We start from the raw sequence: 21,624 nt of genomic DNA, 5'->3' as shown, positions 1-21,624 counted from the left end.
TTATTTATTTTTTGAAAATTTTGGAAAACAATTTGATTTTTTTTTATTTTTAATTTTTCTGAATTATTTGATGATTTAGTCTCTAATCACCTCTATTAACTGCTCAAGTGTGGATCACTCATTCCAAATCGCCTGACTTCCCGGCCGGTCACCCATCCTCTCACTCCCCCAGCCTGAGCATGCTTAACTTCGGAGTTCTATTCCCTCTACATTCCAAGTGTGCACTTGTTGTTTTCCTGACAAATGTAAGCTGTCAATCCTATTAACCCTCAACAGTTTAGCTTGAGAATTAGGTCACACGTTTCACCGTTTGAGTTTGAAACTATTATTCTAGAAAACAGTAATTATTTAGTAACACTAATATTTCTTGAATAAGTTTGACCATAGTTTGACCACAGTTTGACCATAGTTTGACCAAATTTGACCAAAATTTAAAAAATTGAAATAATTATTTAGTAACACTAATATTCTTGAATAATTATGTAGTAACATTAATACTTCTTGAATAAGTAGTTTGACCAGTTTTAACCAATTTTTTTTAAAAAAACTGAAATTTGACCATATCTTTTTTTCGTTTTGGAATTTGAGGATTCTAAAAAATTGCAAACAGGCCGTAGGCAGTCTCCATCGGATGCGGATTTTCATGCTGAATTTTTTGATATATTATATGTTTTTTTCCGACATCGTATGCAAAAAAGGTATAGTCGTTTTACATTTACCCTACACTTTTTGCAAAACATGTCCAAATTTAAGTTTTCAAATTTTCCTAACTAGTAGATGTAGTAATATAACTACCCCTCGAAGGATTTTTTGAAGTTTTTATCATTTTCTTTTGATTTTTTCAGAACTGGAATGGCGACACAGGGGGGGTAGAGTTTGAAAATTGCCCAATAGTGCCGGTTTGTGTCACAAATCGGTACTATAGGTCAGACCCCTTTAGTACCAGTTCGTGGCACAAACCGGTACTAAAGGTTAGCCCTTTAGTACCGGTTTGTGACACGAACCGGTACTAAAGTTGATCGTGGGGCCCGGCCTGACGCCAGCCTGCCATCACCCCTTTAGTACCGGTTTGTGGCACGAACCGGTACTAAAGGATCGCCACGAACCGGTACTATTGATCCCCGCCACGAAGCGGTACTATTGATCACATTAGTGCCGGTTTTTTTGTAAACCGGCACTAATGTGCTTCACATTTGACCCTTTTTCTACTAGTGAGAGAAGCCACTAGTGAAACCTATGGCCCCCAGGTCTATTCTCATCATATCAATCTCCATCACTTTACTCTTGCTTTGCTTTTTACTTTGCCTTTACTTTTTACTTTGCATCTCTATACCAAAAATACCAAAAATATTATATCTATCAGATCTCACTCTCGTAAGTGACCATGAAGGGATTGACAGCCCCTAATCGCGTTGGTTGTGAGTAGCTATCGTTTTGTGCAGGTACGAGGGACTTGAGTGTGGCCTCCTACTGGATTGATACCTTGGTTCTCAAAAACTGAGGGAAATACTTACGCTACTTTGCTGCATCATCCCTTCCTCTTCGGGGAAAACCAACGCAAGCTCAAGAGGTAGCAGAGTGTTGACATCGTCCTTAGAACAAACACATTACAAATTATTTTTCGGCATGCAAGTTTTGCCCAAAAAACAGGGGGCATGTGTTGACACCAGATTTTGGCATAGTCAAAAACACAATTAAGATGGCCTCAAATGAAAAGGTGTTCAAAGCGAGAAAGTTCTATATCGTCAAAATGAGAAACTTTGATATTTGGGCCATAGCCATCGGATCTCATCTCTAAGGCCAAAGTTGTGTTTGAAGTACTCAGATTTTGTATTCAGAACACTATTTGGCTGATTACGCCCCCAAGGCGGCCTCGTATGGAAAAATAATACACACGGTTTGTCTTCGTCTCGTTGAAATAATCAATTTTGATATAAAAATTGCTCCAACCCAAGCTCGTATACAAAAGTTAGAGCCATCGGAATGCAGCTCTGTCATGAGGCAAAAAATGGTGTGCCCCACACCCTGTGTGATGGTTAGCGTGAATAATAGTCTGTTTGACGCGAGTGATTTGACCCTCAGGCTGACCTCTGATCAGAAAACGTTCAACATGAAAGTTGTTCGTCTTGTCGAAACGGTCAAGATTGCTTTTGGACACGTTTCCATCCGAGATCGTTTACAACCACAAAAAAGACCCGCAAGGTGCAGCCAGTTTAAACCGAATAGTTTTGGAATGTTCGGACAGAACCAATCCGAATTTGACTAGGGTTTTGGACGTGAATCCAATCCTTTTCCTTGCACGGGAAGTCTAACCGCCTCTTATATACCAAAGGGGTGACGGTCGATTGAACACACACAATTGAACAAATCATCTACCACTTTTTTATCATTTTATTTCTCTCCTTAACCCTGGTTCTTCTTCTTCCTCGTTCTTCGTCTGTTCTTCTTGTTGCAGGACGGCGAACCTCGAGGCCCTAGGGGCGATCAGGTCGACCTAGGACAGCCCATAGCCGTCGTGCGCCCTGACGGGGTCCCTCTCGGGCGTGTGGGGTTTCGGATCCTCAAAACCACCCGCCGGATTGCCTGCATACCACGCTTTCGGACGGGCCTCCTTCGACGTGAACTGCTGTGCATCACCCCCGGCGTCAAGAGTACACGGTGACGTGTTCGTGTGCGAACACATAGTATCTAATGTGCGGCAAATAAAGGGGAACACGATTTTCTTGGCATGAATCCTACTAGGACACAAGTCCCCGTGGAAGAACTTTCTCTAGATACTTCATTTTTTAAAACATATGAACTTTCTGTAGATACATCATTTTTTAAACATGTGAACTTTCTGTAGACGTAAGTTCTGGACATTTTTTTAACATGTGAACGATATTTTATGTGGAACGTGCACTGTTTTAAATGGTACGAAAAAAATTGGATTACACAAAAAATAATGTAATGTCGAACATTTTCCGAAAAAGTCACATACATTTTCTTGAAATGCGTGGAAAAAAATGTCACTTACTGTTTTTTTGAATGGTGCAAACATTTTCTAACAGTTGAGCAAACTTTGTTTATTGAACAATTTTCAAATGTGCGATGAACACTTTTAACAAATTAACCAAATTATGTTCCATATACAAAGTATTAGTATTTTTAACACATGTGTAACGTCGCGTCTACTTGCTCCCACCATTGGACTTATAAATATTCCTGCAAGAACTCATGTATAAACTAGTACGTGATGGCAACTCCCTCTTCTTAATGTGCATGCGCTACAAACTCATAATTAATTAATCATTGATGATTTTCCATAAACAATCTTAGCCAGCCGTCACTAAACTTGTTCTTCGTGAACATACTTCTCCAGGTTTTTAGAGATGCCGGCCGTCAATGGCCAGTGGAGGACCCATCGAACGAGTGGTCAGAGCCTTGAACCGAGGCTCATCTGGCTGCATCCGGCGTCGTCAACCTTTAGCTGTTAATGGCTCCCGGCTGAACCAGGACGTTTCCACAGGTCTGACTTAGGCACGAGAAAACAGTCCAATGAACTACTCCTTCGTATACGCGAGAGAAGCAAAGCGAAGCAATTGAATGGAAGATCGTTGGCTCTAGCGAAAGAGCATTGTGGAGTTTTTTCTTCTATTATTAGCTAGAACAAATTCATTCCATTACTGAACTGAACTCGCTTGTTGTAGAGCGAAGCGAACATGAGTTGGATATACAATTACGTTCCGTCTCTTCTTTGTCCTCTTGTCCTCAAACACGCGTGCATTGCATCGATTATTAAATGCAACCGACGGATTATTAAACCAACTAAGATTGAACGGCTGGCTTCCATCATCCTTCTGGATGCCCTCGATCAATCCATAAGACAATCTCAGCCAGCAACCACTAAACTTCTTGTTTGTATTCATACATCTCGAGGTTTTTTACTTTTACGAGAGATGCCCACTGTCAATGGCCAGCAGAGCAACCATCCGACGATCCTTGACCGAGCACCCATCTAGCTGCCTCCGACGTCGACAACGTCTAGCTCCTTAATGGCTCCCGGCCAAACCACTAGTAGACTGTTAATGGGGGGCACTCCCAGCAACACGTCTTCGCGCGGACAGCCTCATCTGTCCGGGTATATAAGGGGCTCCGTCCCCAAGCCTCCTCCACTCTTCATCGACAACATTGCCGGAGCCACCACAGCTTCGGATCCCTCCAGCACCTGCTCCTTTCCCCCAATCAATCGCCACGGCGGCTGCCGTGCTCAGGGCCCAGTTGAAGACCCTTGTCACATCCATGTTCGCCACGGTCATTCCACCGTCAACCCCCTACTGAACCTGTGTGGTTGCTGGATGACTATGCCTTTAGCTTCTCGTGTACTGATCCATCTAGGGTATGGTGGATGAGTATTTCCAGTGCTTGCAGTCGATGGACGAGGATGGCAGCTCAGGCCCAGCCTTGGTCCCTGAGGTCATCAACCTCTTCATCGCCAAAACCAACAGAATCCTCAACGACATCGTCGGCCTGCTGTCCGCCCCTAAGACCCCCTTCTTTTCATCTGCTTTCGTCATGTCATCTTGGGTACTTATTTCGTCCGCTCTGCTTTGAGATACCCAGGAAGCAGCCCATGAACTTCAACAAGGTCAACAACCTGGTGCATCAGCTCAAGGGGTGCAACTGCAGGCGATGATGCTAAGACATTTCTTTGTCCAACTCATTTATAATTGTATGTTGTCCCCAGCCGCATCCAAGGAAAGTGAGAGCACCAGCGCCAAATCTAGGACTTGAACCCTCATGGGATGGGCTGGGGAATACCACTATTCTCCTAACCATCCAACCACATGTTGGTTAGCGTATACATGTTCTAATATGGTGCTATATTGATTAATCACTAGAGAATGCGTGGTCAGAATGTTAAACTGCAAATTTGATTTATAACTATATGTTTGTTAACTTACAATCATATCTAATGGCTATAAAAAATTTGATTTATAACTGTATGTTTGTTAACTTACAATCATATCTAATGTTAAACTGCAAATTTGATTTATAACTGTATGTTTATTAACTTACAATCATATCTAATGTTAAACCAAAATGTTAATCTGCAAATTTGATTTATAATTGTATGTTTGTTAACTTACAATCATATCTAATGGCTATAAAAAATTTGTTTATTAATTTGATGGTCATATATTTTTAATTATTGTGGTAATTTTTAGTCTATTTATCTTTTTTTGGGAAACCCGTCAAATACTTTAATATATAATATAAGATAGATGTGGCTCCTTTCGAAATCAATTTGCTCCCTTTTTTAGCGGTAATTTTCCATAGATTTAAGATTTTCAATACTTGACTAGTAATTTTCCAAATACGTGTTTTGAACATTTTCGAATATATGATTAACTAATTTTCATGTAGACGTTTTGATGTATACTTTTTCTTACACATTGTATATCTTTTACATTGAAAATACTTGTGTGTGTGTGTGTGTGTGTGTGTGTGTGTGTTAAAAGATTAATAATCGATTAACGTTTTCTCAAAATACAAGTTCTGAACATTTTGTACGGTATGAAACATTTTGTTTGGATTACACAAAAAGTATAATGTCAAACATTTTCCAAAAATGTCACATACATTTTCTTGACATGCATGCAAAAACTAAATGTCACTTGCAGTTTTTATGAACGGTACAAACATTTTCTAAGAGTGGAGCAACCTTTGTTTATTTACTATTTCTTTAATATAAACAAAATAAAAAAGAAAACAGCACATGTGTGATACCATGTCTACTTGCTCCCTTTAGGTGAGCTCATCTACCGTCTTGACATGCCCATCCACCTTTGCTGTCTCAGCTCCTGCCCTGCCTCCTGGATACCAGATTCAGTTTGCTCGCCTGCCGCCAGACATTGGAACTTCGTACGATGGCCTCCAGCTCCAACTCTCTTCCTGGCCTAGACACGGATGAGCACGGCCCCGACACGGCTGGACCCTCCGCCCTGGCATCGCCTCACTCACTCAACCGAGCCGATGCTCTTTCTGTCTCTAGCAAGCACCTTCTCCACCGCCTTCTACACCAATGGAGGTGAGCATTTTTGCAACCAAACTGGCCGTTGTTGTCTCTCTCTTCTCTGGTGCGTCCTTTTGATTTTCTCTCTCCACCTTCGGCTAGTGGTCAAGCTAGTCAATTACAAGTGAAATAACATTCTCATGATGCGCACATAGCTCGCTATACCATCGCGAGGACCCTCCGACGGTCTCGCCTTCCGAGTCCAGTTTCTGTTAAGCTAGCATTGTATGTGGCTTTAGTTTAGCCGGCACTCTGTTTTCACTAGAGTATTTGGCTTTAGTTCAGTGTATAATTCGGTTTAGCAGTCAATTCCGTTTTCACTAGTGAATACCAAGTCTAGATCTGGTTGCCTCCGCTCTGTCCACGTCCTACAAATGTTCATCATTTGAAGTTTTCAATTTATAATAAACACCCATGTAAATGTACTTGCCATTACTTTTGTTTGCTTCTCTTCTTGATTATTGTTATTGGACTAAAGCTTGCCATGTCTTTTCAATCGACCGAAGTCGTCGACGCACTATGAAGTGGGTAGGAGATGCGTGACCCTGCTCGAGGACCTACCTGAGGAGATCATTGACATGATACTCATCTGGTTGCCACCCAAGGAGGTCGGCCGCTGCCGTGTCGTCGCCATGTCATTGCCTAGCGTGACACCCACACCCGCATTCTTTCTTGAGCACCGCCACCGCCAAGTCATCGCTCCCCATCGTCGACTGCCACACGGGGCCGCCAAGCTCATCGTCTTTGTGACGCCGGTGCCCATCAGCATCTCTGGCCTTTCCTACAATGGTTTCGCCGCCTTCCACGGAACAAAAGTTACTCAAGAAAATGCGCTATTCATCTAACTGTTTACCACCTGTCCACCACCATGGCAGACTGCACTGGCCTCTTTATGGAGCAAGTGACATTACAGGAGACGGTCGAGACATTATTGTGTTTGACATAGAATCAGAGTCATTCCGATGGATGCGCGGTCCTCCCTAGCCGTGCCATCACGGGAAGTTGTTCGACACGAAGGGGACACTTGCTTTATAGGGTGGCTCGACTCCCAGCTAACTTCTATCAATGTCCGGGTAATGCAGGATTACGAGGCTAAAATACGGGCCTTGAAGTACCGGATTGGCCTGTCGATGGTGGAGGCATCAAAGACAACTTTATTCAGCTTCCTCCAAAAAGAAAAGGATAAGATCCTTGGAACCCACGGTGCACAGCTGTTGAACAACATGGTTGTGCTAATCAGTAGTCGTTTTCAACAAAAAAAAACGTGCTACCCTATGGTATTGTGTACAATGAATGTGTCAGTATTGCATGTTGCTTACTCACCGCACCCTCTCCGAAATCCTAGCTCCAATTCTAGGCCATGAGATGCACAAAGATCAGGGACATCAAGTTTCTGCTCGCGAGCTCAGATGCATCCTCGTGAACAGTAAAATAAGAAAAGTAGTATACAAACTTTTTAAAATCTGATTTTTTAATGCGAACAAACATTAACAATTCTGAACATGCGTGCAAATTACCATGAATAAAAAACATGTAAAACTACTTCCGTAGAAAAAAAAACAAAATTGATGCTCTATGTGTTGTTTCGTCATAACAATTTGCACACATGTGGAGAATTCGTCAATGTTTGTTCCAAGATAATCAGTTTTTTTATATCATTTACTATTTTTTTACTGTTCATGAGTGTGCATATGAGCTCTCGAGAAGAATCCATAGCCTTCAATCTCCATAGGGCATGTCTGAGAATGTTGGTGACTTCTGTTTTGCTTTTGCCTTGACACGCCTTTTGTACATAGCTCTTTTTATGTGTAATGTACATTGTTTCTAAACTGCATGAAACATTTTTCCGAATTATGCACACATTGTTTACATTGTATAATTTTTTTAAAAAAATCCACGTGCATTTTTGGAAACGGGTGAATAGCTTCGAAATGACACATACTTCTTATCGAATGGTACTCCCTCCGTTTCTTTTTAGTTTGCATATAAGATTTGGTCAAAGTCAAACTACACAAAGTTTGAGCAAATTTATATAAAGAACTATCAACATCTACAATACTAAAGCTATATGGTATCAAAATTCATTTCATGATGCATCTAATATATTGGTTTCATACTGTGATTGTTGATATTCATTCTTATAAAGTTGGTCAAACTTTACAAAGTTTGACTTCGACCAAATTTTATATGCAGACTAAAAAGAAACGGGGGGAGTACAAACATTTCCTAAATATTGAGCAATCATATTTTACACAGTATGAACATTTTTTAATGTGGAATGAACACTTTTAAAAAAAAATTATGTTTTCATAATAATGTATATACTCTTTTTAATAGAAATAAAATTAAAAAGGAAAAAACACATGTGTGACGTCAGGTCTACTGGCTCCCTATAGGCGAGCTATGCTTCCGTCTCACCTTGCCCATCCACCAGGCCGTGGTGGCTCCGGCTGCTCTGCCTCCTACACTCCGGGCCGAGCTCGCTTGCCTCCGTCTAGACAGAACCTCGCACTATGTCCTCTAGCTCCTACTCTCCTCCTTAACTGGTTGCGACGAGCACGGGCTCGCACGGCTTCACCCTCCTCCTTGGCGTCGCCTCGCTCACTCAACTGAGCTGCTGTTTTGCCTCATTCCGACGAGGACCTTCTACTCCGCCTTCTTCCATAACATAGGTGTGAACCATTGTTGCCCGAACTGGCCGCCGTCGTCTCTCTCATCAGGTGTGTCTTATTGATTTTCTCTCACCAACTGCAGCTGGCGCTCAAGCTTGTTAATTAGAGGCGACAGAACACGCTCGCGATGCGCACATAGGGTCTCGCCTTCCGTGTCTAGTTTCTGTAAATCTAATATTGTATGTGGCTTCAGTTTAGCTATCACTTTTGTCTTCACTAGTGTATTTGGCTTCAGTTTAGTGTATAATTTGGTTTAGCCGTCACTCTGTTTTCACTAGCGAACGCCAAGTCTTGGATTGGTTGCATCCACACTCTCCATGTCCTACACACGCTCATGACTTGCACTTGTCAATGTATAATAAAGACTCGTGTAAACATACTTTTCATTTACGCTTAGAAAAACTAGCACTCTTCCTCTTGAGGTTATCATAGTCTTGGCTTGCCATGACTTCACCAAGTATTGTTGGAGATGCCATAAATTTGAGGCATTCCTGTTTGAGATCGTTACACTAATGTTGATCAGCTAACGCATATGTAGTTGCCACTGTTTGTACATCAAGACACCTGTAAAGAATAGCCTCACATATGAGCTTCAGCTTTTCAATTGCGTATCGATCGGCAGCCTCGAGTAAGTGGCGTACAATCTCTTCTATGTCCTCGTCATCGAAATTGTTGAAAGGAAGCACCAAGCAGTCTGTGTACAAAATATAAGAGAGCCCTAAAAACGTCAGGTAACATATCTTGCAGGATTATAGATGATCCGTCTTTCTCCATCATTGGGCCATAGAGCTGCACCCTAAACACAGGGAACCTTGCAGCAAGCACTAGCATATGTGAAAGAAATGATTCACCTTGGAAGTAGAAGGTCACGTCCGCCCCTTCTTTTGACTCTAATAGATTTGCCATATCAGTTGATAGATGGGATTGTGGCAGCTTCACTTGGGGTGAAAGTAGTAAGTCACTGCAAGTCACCAATGGATCTTTCATAATAGTGATCGAACATTCAATCAAGAAGTGGTCAAATTCCACATATTCTGCTTCAAGCAAAGTTTTCTCCATTACCTTGTCCCACACCCTCCCATCCTACATTTGCCTTCTGCACTAGATAAGTTTAACACTCCGATCTGATTCAACTCCGTGCTCTGTCCTCCTGGGGAGATCAATCGATAACAAAATATTGCCTTCACTTCAGCATTTTCCCTCATAAGCTCAACAAGAATAGAGATGTGCTTTTGGCTTTCAGCATTGATTCCTTGTGGGTAGAATCTAACTGAACAGTCATACTCACCAACTTGGAAGGCATGGGACCTCATAAAATTGCCCGGTCCAGTTTCCTTGATGACACTATAGTCATTAACCACAAAGATGTGGCTATCCTGAACCACCGTCGCGTTGCAGGTCGAGACTGTAGTTCCAAACTCCATGTGAAATTCAAGTGCCTGCAATTCCACACAAGATCCTATTAGCACACAAAATATGCTTCATTATTTTAAAATAACAGAAATATATGTACTAGTGAACCACCTCGACCTATTCAAAAGGCGGTACACAATTATTGTAGGATGACCTGCCAATAAAACTACTTGGCCTAGATACAAGTTATGGACAAAACTCACCTACGCGTGTTTCTTGGACCAGCCCATGGCAAAGAAGAGTTGCATCACAGGGTAGCATTATATCTCTTTTCCTCGGGCTTTCCTACAAAAAAGAGCTCGGCCCGAATGTTTTGACTCCCATAAAATCAGAGGAAACGAACGGTGTTCCTCTGGTCTGCTATGGTGTTCCTCTGAATTAATACTACAAACAAAACGGCACCACAGGAAGATCAATTCCAACTGAACGGCCACTCCTACGATTTTTACTTATATATACTTCTCATATAAAAAATGAATATATGCGAACCATGCATCTACCTATGCAGCACAGTACTACTAGTCTCTACTGTCTACTACTACCATCTAGTACCAGCTATGGATTGAATAACAGACCTTGAAATGGAAGAGTGCAGTGGAATGGCGACCAACGGTAGAAGAGATCCCAAAGCAAAATCTTGGCCGGCAGGCTCACTACGTAGCAAACCTAGTGTGAGAGATCGGTATTTCTCGATCTGGGTAGTGTGTTCCTGCTAGTGTGTGTGGTTGAGTTTTAAAGGATTGAAAACATGCCTTCTCGTGACAATATTTGAGCGCTATCTATTTCCATCGGCCAATATTTAGATAATTTTAGTACCATGCCAAAAAATCCTATTACAATTAATACAATAAAATGACCACATATCTGTACATAAATGATCTCACAAAATTAACTGGCTACTATATATCTCCTAGATATATTCTGTAAATGCACAAAATCCTCATCAATTTCTAGCAACTACTTTCTCCGATATTATGAGTAAAACTTTGACCAAAATTTTAAATAGAGATTGGTTTTGCTAATACTAAGTGCACACTCCCTTATCTATACCCTCTAACATTGCTTCGAGATATGTGCTATCCAACTAACTTAGGACATACAAATTTCTTTTGTGGGTTCCTCTCAAATGATAAAACATATGTACATCAAACTTTATAGATCATTATAACTTTGGAACTAAAATGTTGGAAAGAGAATATGGAATTTGTTGATCTATTATAAATATACAAAATTTAATTTGAACAAAAAAACTGAATTTTTTTGTTACACGTCGTAGATCGAATACATTGTTGACATGTAAAGTTTGATGTCCATATGCTCATTTATTTTGGAGATGCAAAAGTGGAAAGTTCATGAATTGACCGCGAGGCACAAAATGGATGGTTAGATAAGGGGGGTACAACCACAACTTTCACTTTTAACTAATAAAATATGAATTGTGTGTCGAAAAACTATATTGTGGGAAAACATCTTTCGAATACCAAACTACTAACTTAACCCAACACGCGTCCGTAGGGAATACATTGTTGTGGTGTAGTGTACATACGTTCATCACTTGCGCATGTAAATGTATAATAAAGGCCCATGTAAATGTACTTGTCATTAACGCTTCAGAAAGCAACTAATGCCTAAACGCATTTGAAACAAAACATGATGGAGTGGCACTAAATCGAACAATAGGAATTAGTTACCATCTCGTGTTGCAAATCACCCAACATAAGAACCAAGAAATATTTACTTTCATCCTCAGAATGTTTGTAGTTGTATACATCACGCAGTGTGCATCTTCCTCAAGACAGAGACCACATCTTAGCCTGGCCACCTGCGGCAATATAAAGTGGAATGAAGACATGAAGGGATTTCATATACGACATGATGGATCAAGAGAGGGAGAGAGCTGAGCAGCACACGAACAAATCAACGGAGGATTACTGGCAAAGGTCACAGTGAAATCGAAAGGTGGGGAAGTCCAAGATAAAACTATGGCCGAGATCACACTAAAAAATTAAGACTTGGAACTCTCTCGTCATTTGAAAATATACCAGTTTGAATAACTGTATTTATAACCTCATTAAGAATAGTGATTCATGTAAAACTTAAGCTTTTTATCACCTTACTTGCCTCTCTCCTTGATTCAAGCTGTTGTTGGACTAAATCTTGCCATGTCTTTCCAGCCGACGGGAGTCGATAGAGCACTACGATGCCAGGAAGGAGAGGCGTGACCCTACACGATGTCCTGCCCAAAAAGATCATTGAAAAATACTCATAGGTTGTCGCCGAAGGACGTCGGCCGCTGTCGTGCCATCACCATGTCATGACGTGGTGTGATCACACCCAGATTCTTGCATGATCACCACGGGCGCTAGCCGTTGCTCCCCATGGTCGATGGCCACAGGCGGCCCACCAGCCTTGTGGTTGTTCGTGACGCCGTTTCCCATCAGCAGCTCTAACCTTTTCTCCTGGGCTCCGAACACCATTCTCCAGATTGTCGCAAGGGTCCTGTGATGCCTTCCTTATATTTTCTCGGGGTAACTAGTTGTACATCTGTAACCCAGTTATCCACACGCATTTTCCAGTTTACCACCAGTCCACCACCATGAAGACTGCACTAGCGTATTTATGGTACCAGTGAAATTATGGGACGCGGTGAAGACATTATTGAATTTGACATAGAATTAGTCATTTCGATGGATGCATTGTCCACTCCAGTCGTCCCGAAGTTGTTCGACAAGGAGGGTACACTTGCTTTATTGGGTGGCTTGACTCCCTGGACAGCTTCTGTCAATGACTGGGTGATGCAAGATTACGAGGCTAAATTATGGTCCTTCAAGTACCGGATTTACATGTCAATGGTGGATACATCAAAGGCAACTTTATTCAACTTCCTTCAAAAATAAAAAGGATAATATCATTACATTCCATGGCGCAGCTGTTAAATAATGTGGCTCTGCTAAACTAACAGCCTTTTTCAACAAAAAGCACGTGCTACCCTACGATATTGTGAACAATTGAATGAGTCAGTATTTGATATTGCTTACTCACCACACCCTCGAAGAGAGTATCGTTTCTACTCATGAGCTCATGCGCATCCTCGTGAATAGTAAAAATAAAAATAGTACATAAGTTTTAAAAATCTGAATTTTTTTTTACGGACGACCATTGACGAATTCTGAACATGTGTGCAAATTTCCATGACGAAAAAACATGTCAATATGCTTCCATAGAAAAAACAAAATTGATTCTCTATTTGTTGCGTTTCATGAAAATTTGAACACATGTTCATAATTCGTCAATGTTTGTTCCAAAAATTTCAGCTTTTTATTTCTTTTACTATTGTTTTTTATTTTACTGTACAGGAGGGCGCATGTGAGCTCTGCTGTAAACTCTAGGACGCGTTTAGCGGGCAAACGGCTACCCAAAGCGCTCCGAAGCTGCCGGTTATTTTAGGAAAAAAATTGTCTCCTTTCTCCATTAGGAAACTTTTCTCATCTGGTTTTTTTTTCACACCCTACAGGATACTTTCACGGTCATCTTGTGGTGCTTGCATTTTGTTCTGTTTTGCATTTAATTCTTTGTTTTAAATATTTAAAATGGCATAACTTTCATCATCCTTCTGGAAAAATGTTAGCCCTTGATCAATCCTTCTGGATGCCCTTGATCAATCCATAAGACAATCTCAGCCAGCAACCACTAAACTTCTTGTTTGTATTCATACATCTCGAGGTTTTTTACTTTTAAGAGAGATGCCCACTATCAATGGCCAGCGGAGCAACCATCCAACGAGCCTTGACCGAGCACCCATCTAGCTGTATCCGACGTCGACAACGTCTAGCTCCTTAATGACTCCCGGCCAAGCCACTAGTAGACTGTTAATGGGGGGCACTCCCAGCCACACGTCTTCGCGCGGACAGACTCATCCGTCCGGGTATATAAGGGGCTCCGTCTCCAAGCCTCCTCCACTCTTCACCGATAACATCGCCGGAGCCACCACAACTTCGGGTCCCTCCAGCACCTGCTCCTTTCCCCAAATCAATCGCCACGGCGACTGCCGCGCTCAGGGCCCAGTTGAACACCCTTGTCACATCCATGTTCGCCACAATCATTCCACCGTCAACCCCCTACTAACCTGTGTGGTTGCTGACTGACTATGCCTTTAGCTTCTCATGAAATGGTCCATCTAGGGTATGGTGGATGAGTATTTCTAGTACTTGCAGTCGATGGACGAGGATGTCAGCTCAGGCCCAGGCTTGGTCCCTGAGGTCATCAACCTCTTCATCACCAACACCAACAGGATCCTCAATGACATCGTCGGCCTGCTGTCCGCCCCCAAGACCCCCTTCTTTCCATTTGCTTTTGTCATGTCATCTTGGGTACTTATTTCGTCCGCTCTGCTTTGCGATACCCAGGAACCAGCCCGTGGACTTCAACAAGGTCGACGACCCGGTGCATCAGCTCAAGGGGTGCAGCTGCAGGTGATGATGCTAAAACATTTCTTTGTCCTACCCATTTATAACTGTATGTTGTTCTCAGCCGCATCCAAGGAAAGTGAGAGCACCAGCGCCTAGTCTAGGACTTGAACCCTCATGGGATGGGCTGGGGAATACCACTATTCTCCTAACCATCCAACCACATGTTGGTTAGTGTATACATGTTCTAATATGGTGCTATGTTGATTGATCACTAGACTATGTGTGGTCAGGCTCAAACCAAAATGTTAAACTGGAAATTTGAGTTATAATTGTTTGTTTGTTAACTTACAATCATATCTAATGGCTATAAAAATTTGGTTTACTAATTTTACGGTCATATGTTTCTAATTATTGTGGTAATTTTTAGTCTATTTATCTTTTTTGGGAAACCTGACAAATACTTTAATATATAATAGAAGATAGATGTGGCTCCTGTCAAAATCAATGTGCTCATTCCAACTAATTTTTGGTGTATATAATAGATGTGGCTCCTTTCAAAATACTTTAATATATAATAGAAGATAGATGTGACAAATACTTTAATATATAATAGAAAATAGATGTGGCTCCTTTTTGGTGTATCAAGAAGCATCACACACTGGACAACTAATTTTCTCCGCGTGCTCATTCCGATAAATGATGCAATTGTTGATGCGTGCATAGTATCTAATGTGCGGCAAATCAAAAGGGCACACGATTTTCTTGGCCTAAATACTACTAGGACACAAGTCTCCCGTGGAAGAACTTTCTGTAGATAATTCATTTTTTAAAACATATGAACTTTCTGTAGATACTTCATTTTTTAAACATGTGAACTTTCTGTAGACATAAGTTCTGGACTTTTTTTTAACATGTGAACGATAGTTTTAAGTGGAACATGCACTGTTTTTAATGGTACGAAACATTTTGTTTTGGATTACACAAAAAATAATGTAATGTCGAACATTTTTCGAAAAAAGTCACGTACATTTTCTTTAAATGCGTGGAAAAAAATTAAATGTCACTTACTGTTTTTCTAAATGGTGCAAACATTTTCTAAGAGTTGAGCAAACTTTGTTTATTGAACAATTTTCAAATGTGCGATGAACACTTTTAACAAATTAACCAAATTATATTTCCATAATACAAGTATTAGTATTTTTAACACATGTGTAACGTCGCGTCTACTTGCTCCCACCATTGGACTTATAAATATTCCTACAAGAACTGATGTATAAACTAGTATGTGATGGCAACTCCCTCTTCTTAATGTGCATGCGCTTCAAACTCATAATTAATTAATCATTGATGATTTTCCATACATAATCTTAGCCAGCCGTCACTAAACTTGTTCTTCGTGAAGATACATCTCCAGGTTTTTAGAGATGCCGGCCGTCAATGGCCAGTGGAGGACCCATCGAACGAGTGGTCAGAGCCTTGAACCGTGGCTCATCTGGCTGCATCCGGCATCGTCAACCTTTAGTTGTTAATGGCTCCTGGCTGAGCCAGGACGTCTCCACAGGGCTGACTTAGGCGCGAGAAAACAATCCAACGAACTACTCCTTCGTTTACACGAGAGAGGCGAAGCGAAGCAATTGAACGGAATGCTGTTGGCTCTGGCGAACGAGCATTGTGGAGTTTTTTCTTCTATTATTAGCCAGAACAAATTCATTCCATTACTGAACTGAACTCGCTTGTTGTAGAGCAAAGCGAACATGAGTTGGATATACAATTATGTTTCGTCTCTTCTTTGTCCTCTTGTCCTCAAACACGCGCGCATCGCGTCGATTATTAAATGCAACTGACAGATTATTAAACCAACTACGATTGAACGGCTGGTTTCCATCATCTTTCTGGATGCCCCTCGATCAATCCATAAGACAAGCTCAGCCAGCCACCACTAAACTTCTTGTTGGTGTTCATACATCTCGAGGTTCTTACTTTTTAGAGAGATGTCGACTGTCAATGGCCAGTGGTGCAACCATCCAACGAGCCTTGACAGAGCGCCCATGTATATGCATCCGACGTCAACAACATCTAGCTCCTTAATGGCTCCCGACCGAACCACTAGTACACTGTTAATGGGGGGCACTCCCAGCCAAACGTCTTCGCACGGATAGCCTCATCTGTCCGGGCATATAAGGGTCTCCATCCCCAAGCCTCCTCCACTCTTCCTCGACAACACCGCCGCAGCTTTGGATCCCTCCAGCACCTGCTCCTCTCCCTCAATCGATCGGCATGGCGGCTGCCACGCTTAGGGCCCAGTTGAACAACCTTGTCACATCCATGTTCTCCATGGCCATTCCACCCTCAACCCCCTACTAAACCCGTGTGGCTGCTGGCTGACTATCACTTTAGCTTCTCGTGAAGTGATCCATCTAGGGTATGGTGGATGAGTATTTCCAGTGCTTGCAGTCAATGGACGAGGATGGCAGCTCAGGCCCAGCCTTGGTCCCTGAGGTCATCAACCTCTTCATCGCCAACACCAACAGGATCCTCAACGACATCGTCGGCCTGCTGTCCGCCACCAAGACCCCCTTCTTTTCATCTGCTTTCGTCATGTCATCTTGGGTACTTATTTCGTCCGCTCTACTTTGAGATACCCAGGAAGCAGTCTGTGGACTTCAACAAGGTCAACAACCTGGTGCATCAGCTCAAGGGGTGCAACTGCAGGTGATGATGCTAAGACATTTCTTTGTCCAACCCATTTATAATTGTATGTTGTTCCCAGCCGCATCCAAGGAAAGTGAGAGCACCAGCACCAAGTCTAGGACTTGAACCCTCATGGAATGGGCTGGTGAATACCACTATTCTCCTAACCATCCAACCACATGTTGGTTAGCGTATACATGTTCTAATATGGTGCTATGTTGATTGATCACTAGAGAATGCGTGGTCAGGCTCAAACCAAAATGTTAAACTGCAAATTTGATTTATAACTGTATGTTTGTTAACTTACAATCATATCTAATGGCTATAAAAAATTGGTTTATTAATTTGATGGTCATATATTTCTAATTATTGTGGTAATTTTAGTCTATTTATCTTTTTTTGGGAAACCCGTCAAATACTTTAATATATAATAGAAGATAGATGTGGCTCCTTTCGAAATCAATTTGCTCCCTTTTTTAGGGGTATCAATGTGTTGCCTTGCTAATAATTCTCGCCTACACGAGGCACTACTGGGCCGATCCAGTATTATACCTATGTGGTAGTTTTCTTTTTTTGATGTTTATACTTTTTTCACTTTTTTGCATCGGTTTTCTTCTGTCTGTCCTTGGTTTTCGTTTTATTCCTCTTTCCTTACCTTTATTTTCTTCAGTTTTCTTTGTTTTTTCTTCTGTTTTTCTGGGGTTTTCTTATTTTATTTTCTGTTATTTTTTCTATGCACATTGTACACTTTTAATGTACATTACAAACATTTTTAAACATGTTTAACATTTTGGAAATATATGTTTTGGTGTCTACTGTTTTTCATAAACATTGTGTATTTTCTATACATCTAAAATATATTTTGAATATATATTTAAGATTTTCAATACTTGACTAGTAATTTTCCAAATACGTGTTTTGAACATTTTCGAATATATGATTAACTAATTTTCATGTAGACGTTTTGATGTCTACTTTTTTCTTACACATTGTATATCTTTTACATTTAAAATACTTTGTGTGTGTGTGTGTTTGTGTGTGTGTGTCTGTGTTAAAAGATTAATATACGATTAACGTTTTCTCAAAATACAAGTTCTGAACATTTTGTACGTTACGAAACATTTTATTTGGATTACACAAAAAAATATAATGTCAAACATTTTCCAAAAATGTCACATACATTTTCTTGACATGCATGCAAAAACTAAATGTCACTTGCAATTTTTATGAACGGTACAAACATTTTCTAAGAGTGGAGCAAACTTTGTTTATTTACTATTTCTTTAATATAAACAAAATAAAAAGGAAAAAGCACATGTGTGATATCACGTCTACTTGCTCCCTTTAGGTGAGCTCGTCTACCGTCTTGACATGCCCATCCACCTTGCTGTCCTAGCTCCTGCCCTGCCTCCTGGATACCAGATTCAGCTTGCTCGCCTGCCGCTCCAACTCCAACTCTCGTACGACGGCCTCCAGCTACAACTCTCTTCCTGGCCTAGTCACGGATGAGCACGGCCCCGACACGGCTGGACCCTCCGTCCTGGCGTCGCCTCACTCACTCAAACGAGCCGATGCTTTGTCTGTCTCTAGCAAGCGCCTTCTCCACCACCTTCTACACCAATGGAGGTGAGCATTTTTGCAACCCAAACTAGCCGTTGTTGTCTATCTCTTCTCTGGTGCGTCCTTTTGATTTTCTCTCTCCGCCTTTGGCCAGCGGTCAAGCTAGTCAATTACAAGTGAAATAACATTCTCATGATGCGCACATAGCTCGGTGTACCATCGCGAGGACCCTCCGAGGGTCTCGCCTTCCGAGTCCAGTTTCTGTTAAGCTAGCATTGTACGTGGCTTTAGTTTAGCCGGCACTCTGTTTTCACTAGAGTATTTGGCTTTAGTTCAATGTATAATTCGGTTTAGCAGTCACTTCCGTTTTCACTAGTGAATACCAAGTCTAGATCTGGTTGCATCCACTCTGTCCACATCCTACAAATGTTCATCATTTGAAGTTTTCAATGTATAATAAACACCCATGTAAATGTACTTGCCATTACTTTAGTTTGCTTCTCTTCTTGATTAAAGTTGTTATTGGACTAAAGCTTGCCATGTATTTTCAATCGACCGAAGTCGTCGATGCACTATGAAGTTGGGTAGGAGATGTGTGACCCTGCTCGAGGACCTACCTGAGGAGATCATTGACATGATACTCATCTGGTTGCCACCCAAGGAGGTTGGCCGCTGCCGTGTCGTCTCCATGTCATTGCCCAGCATGACACCCACACCCGCATTCTTTCTTGAGCACCGCCACCGCAAAGTCATCATTCCCCATCGTCGACTGCCACACGGGGCCGCCAAGCTCATCGTCTTTGTGACGCCGGTGCCCATCAGCATCTCTGGCCTCTGGCCTTTCCTACAATGGTTTCGCCGCCTTCCACGGAACAAAAGTTACTCAAGAAAATGCGCTATTCATCTAACTGTTTACCACCTGTCCACCACCATGGCAGACAGCACTGGCCTCTTTATGGAGCAAGTGACATTACAGGAGACGGTCGAGACATTATTGTGTTCGACATAGAATCAGTGTCATTCCGATGGATGCGCGGTCCTCCCTAGCCGTGCCATCATGGGAAGTTGTTCGACACGAAGGGGACACTTGCTTTATGGGGTAGCTCGACTCCAAGCTAACTTCTATCAATGTCTGGGTAATGCAGGATTACGAGGCTAGAATACGGGCCTTCAAGTACCGGATTGGCCTGTCGATGGTGGAGGCATCAAAGACAACTTTATTCAGCTTCCTCCAAAAAGAAAGGGATAAGATCCTTGGAGCCTGATGACCCACAAGTATAGGGGATCTATCGTAGTCATTTCGATAAGTAAGAGTGTAGAACCCAACGAGGAGCAGAAGGAAATGACAAGCGGTTTTCAGCAAGGTATTCTCTGCAAGTACTAAAATAAGTGATAACGGATAGTTTTGTGATAGGATAATTTCTAACGAGCAACAAGTAACAAAAGTAAATAAAGTGTAGCAAAGTGGCCCAATCCTTTTTGTAGCAAAGGACAAGCCTGGACAAACTCTTATATAGAGAAAAGTGCTCCCGAGGACACATGGGAATTATCGTCAAGCTAGTTTTCATCATATTCATATGATTCGCGTTCGGTACTTTGATAATTTGATATGTGGGTGGACCGGTGCTTGGGTGTTGTTCTTACTTGAACAACCATCCCACTTATGATTAACCTCTATTGCAAGCATCCGCAACTGCAACAAAAGTATTAAGGTAAACCTAACCATAGCATGAAACATATGGATCCAAATCAGCCCCTTTCGAAGCAACGCATAAACTAGGGTTTAAGCTTCTGTCACTCTAGCAACCCATCATCTACTTATTACTTCCCAATGCCTTCCTCTAGACCCAAATAATGGTGAAGTGTTATGTAGTCGACGTTCACATAACACCACTAGAGGATAGACAACATACATCTCATCAAAATATCGAACGAATACCAAATTCACATGACTACTAATAGCAAGACTTCTCCCATGTCCTCAGGAACAAACGTAACTACTCACAAAGCATATTCATGTTCATAATCAGAGGGGTATTAATATGCATAAATGATCTGAACATATGATCTTCCACCAAATAAACCAACTAGCATCAACTACAAGGAGTAATCAACACTACTAGCAACCTACTAGTACCAATCCCGGACTTGGAGACAAGAATTAGATACAAGAGATGAACTAGGGTTTTGAGAGCAGATGGTGCTGGTGAAGATGTTGATGGAGATTTCCCTCTCCCAATGAGAGGAGCGTTGGTGATGACGATGGCGATGATTTCCCCCTCCCGGAGGGAAGTGTCCCCGGCAGAACAGCTCTGTCGGAGCCCTAGATTGGTTCCGCCAAGGTTCCGCCTCGTGGCGGAGGAGTCTCGTCCCGAAAGGTTGCTTATGATTTTTTCCTCGACGAAAGACTTCATATAGAAGAAGATGGCCACCGGAGAGCCAACAGGGGGCCCACGAGGCAGGGGGCGCGCCCTGGGGGTTAGGGCGCACCCCCCACCCTCGTGGGCAGGTGGTGGCCCCCCTGACGTATTTCTTCCAATCAGTATTTTTTATTATTTCCAAAAATAACTTTCGTGGAGTTTCAGGACTTCTGGAGTTGTGCAGAATAGGTCTCTAATATTTGCTCATTTTCCAGCCCAGAATCCCATCTGCCGGCATTCTCCCTCCTTATGTAAACCTTGTAAAATAAGAGAGACTAGGCATAAGTATTGTGACATAACGTGTAATATCAGCCCATAATGCAATAAATATCGATATAAAAGCATGATGCAAAATGGACGTATCAACTCCCCCAAGCTTAGACCTCGCTTGTCCTCAAGCGGAA

General features: G+C 41.9%; 1 pseudogene; it reads right to left on the bottom strand.

Annotated features, from left to right (window-relative positions):
* Nucleotides 1-9,110: 9,110 nt before the first annotated feature.
* Nucleotides 9,111-10,151, bottom strand: LOC125519478 (BTB/POZ and MATH domain-containing protein 3-like; annotated as a pseudogene).
* Nucleotides 10,152-21,624: the final 11,473 nt, after the last annotated feature.

This window comes from Triticum urartu, chromosome 7A (genome assembly GCF_056163025.1).
Source record: "Triticum urartu cultivar PI428250 chromosome 7A, HENAU_Tu73, whole genome shotgun sequence".
NCBI lineage: Eukaryota > Viridiplantae > Streptophyta > Magnoliopsida > Poales > Poaceae > Triticum > Triticum urartu.
This window is presented reverse-complemented; position numbering and strand designations above follow the sequence as displayed.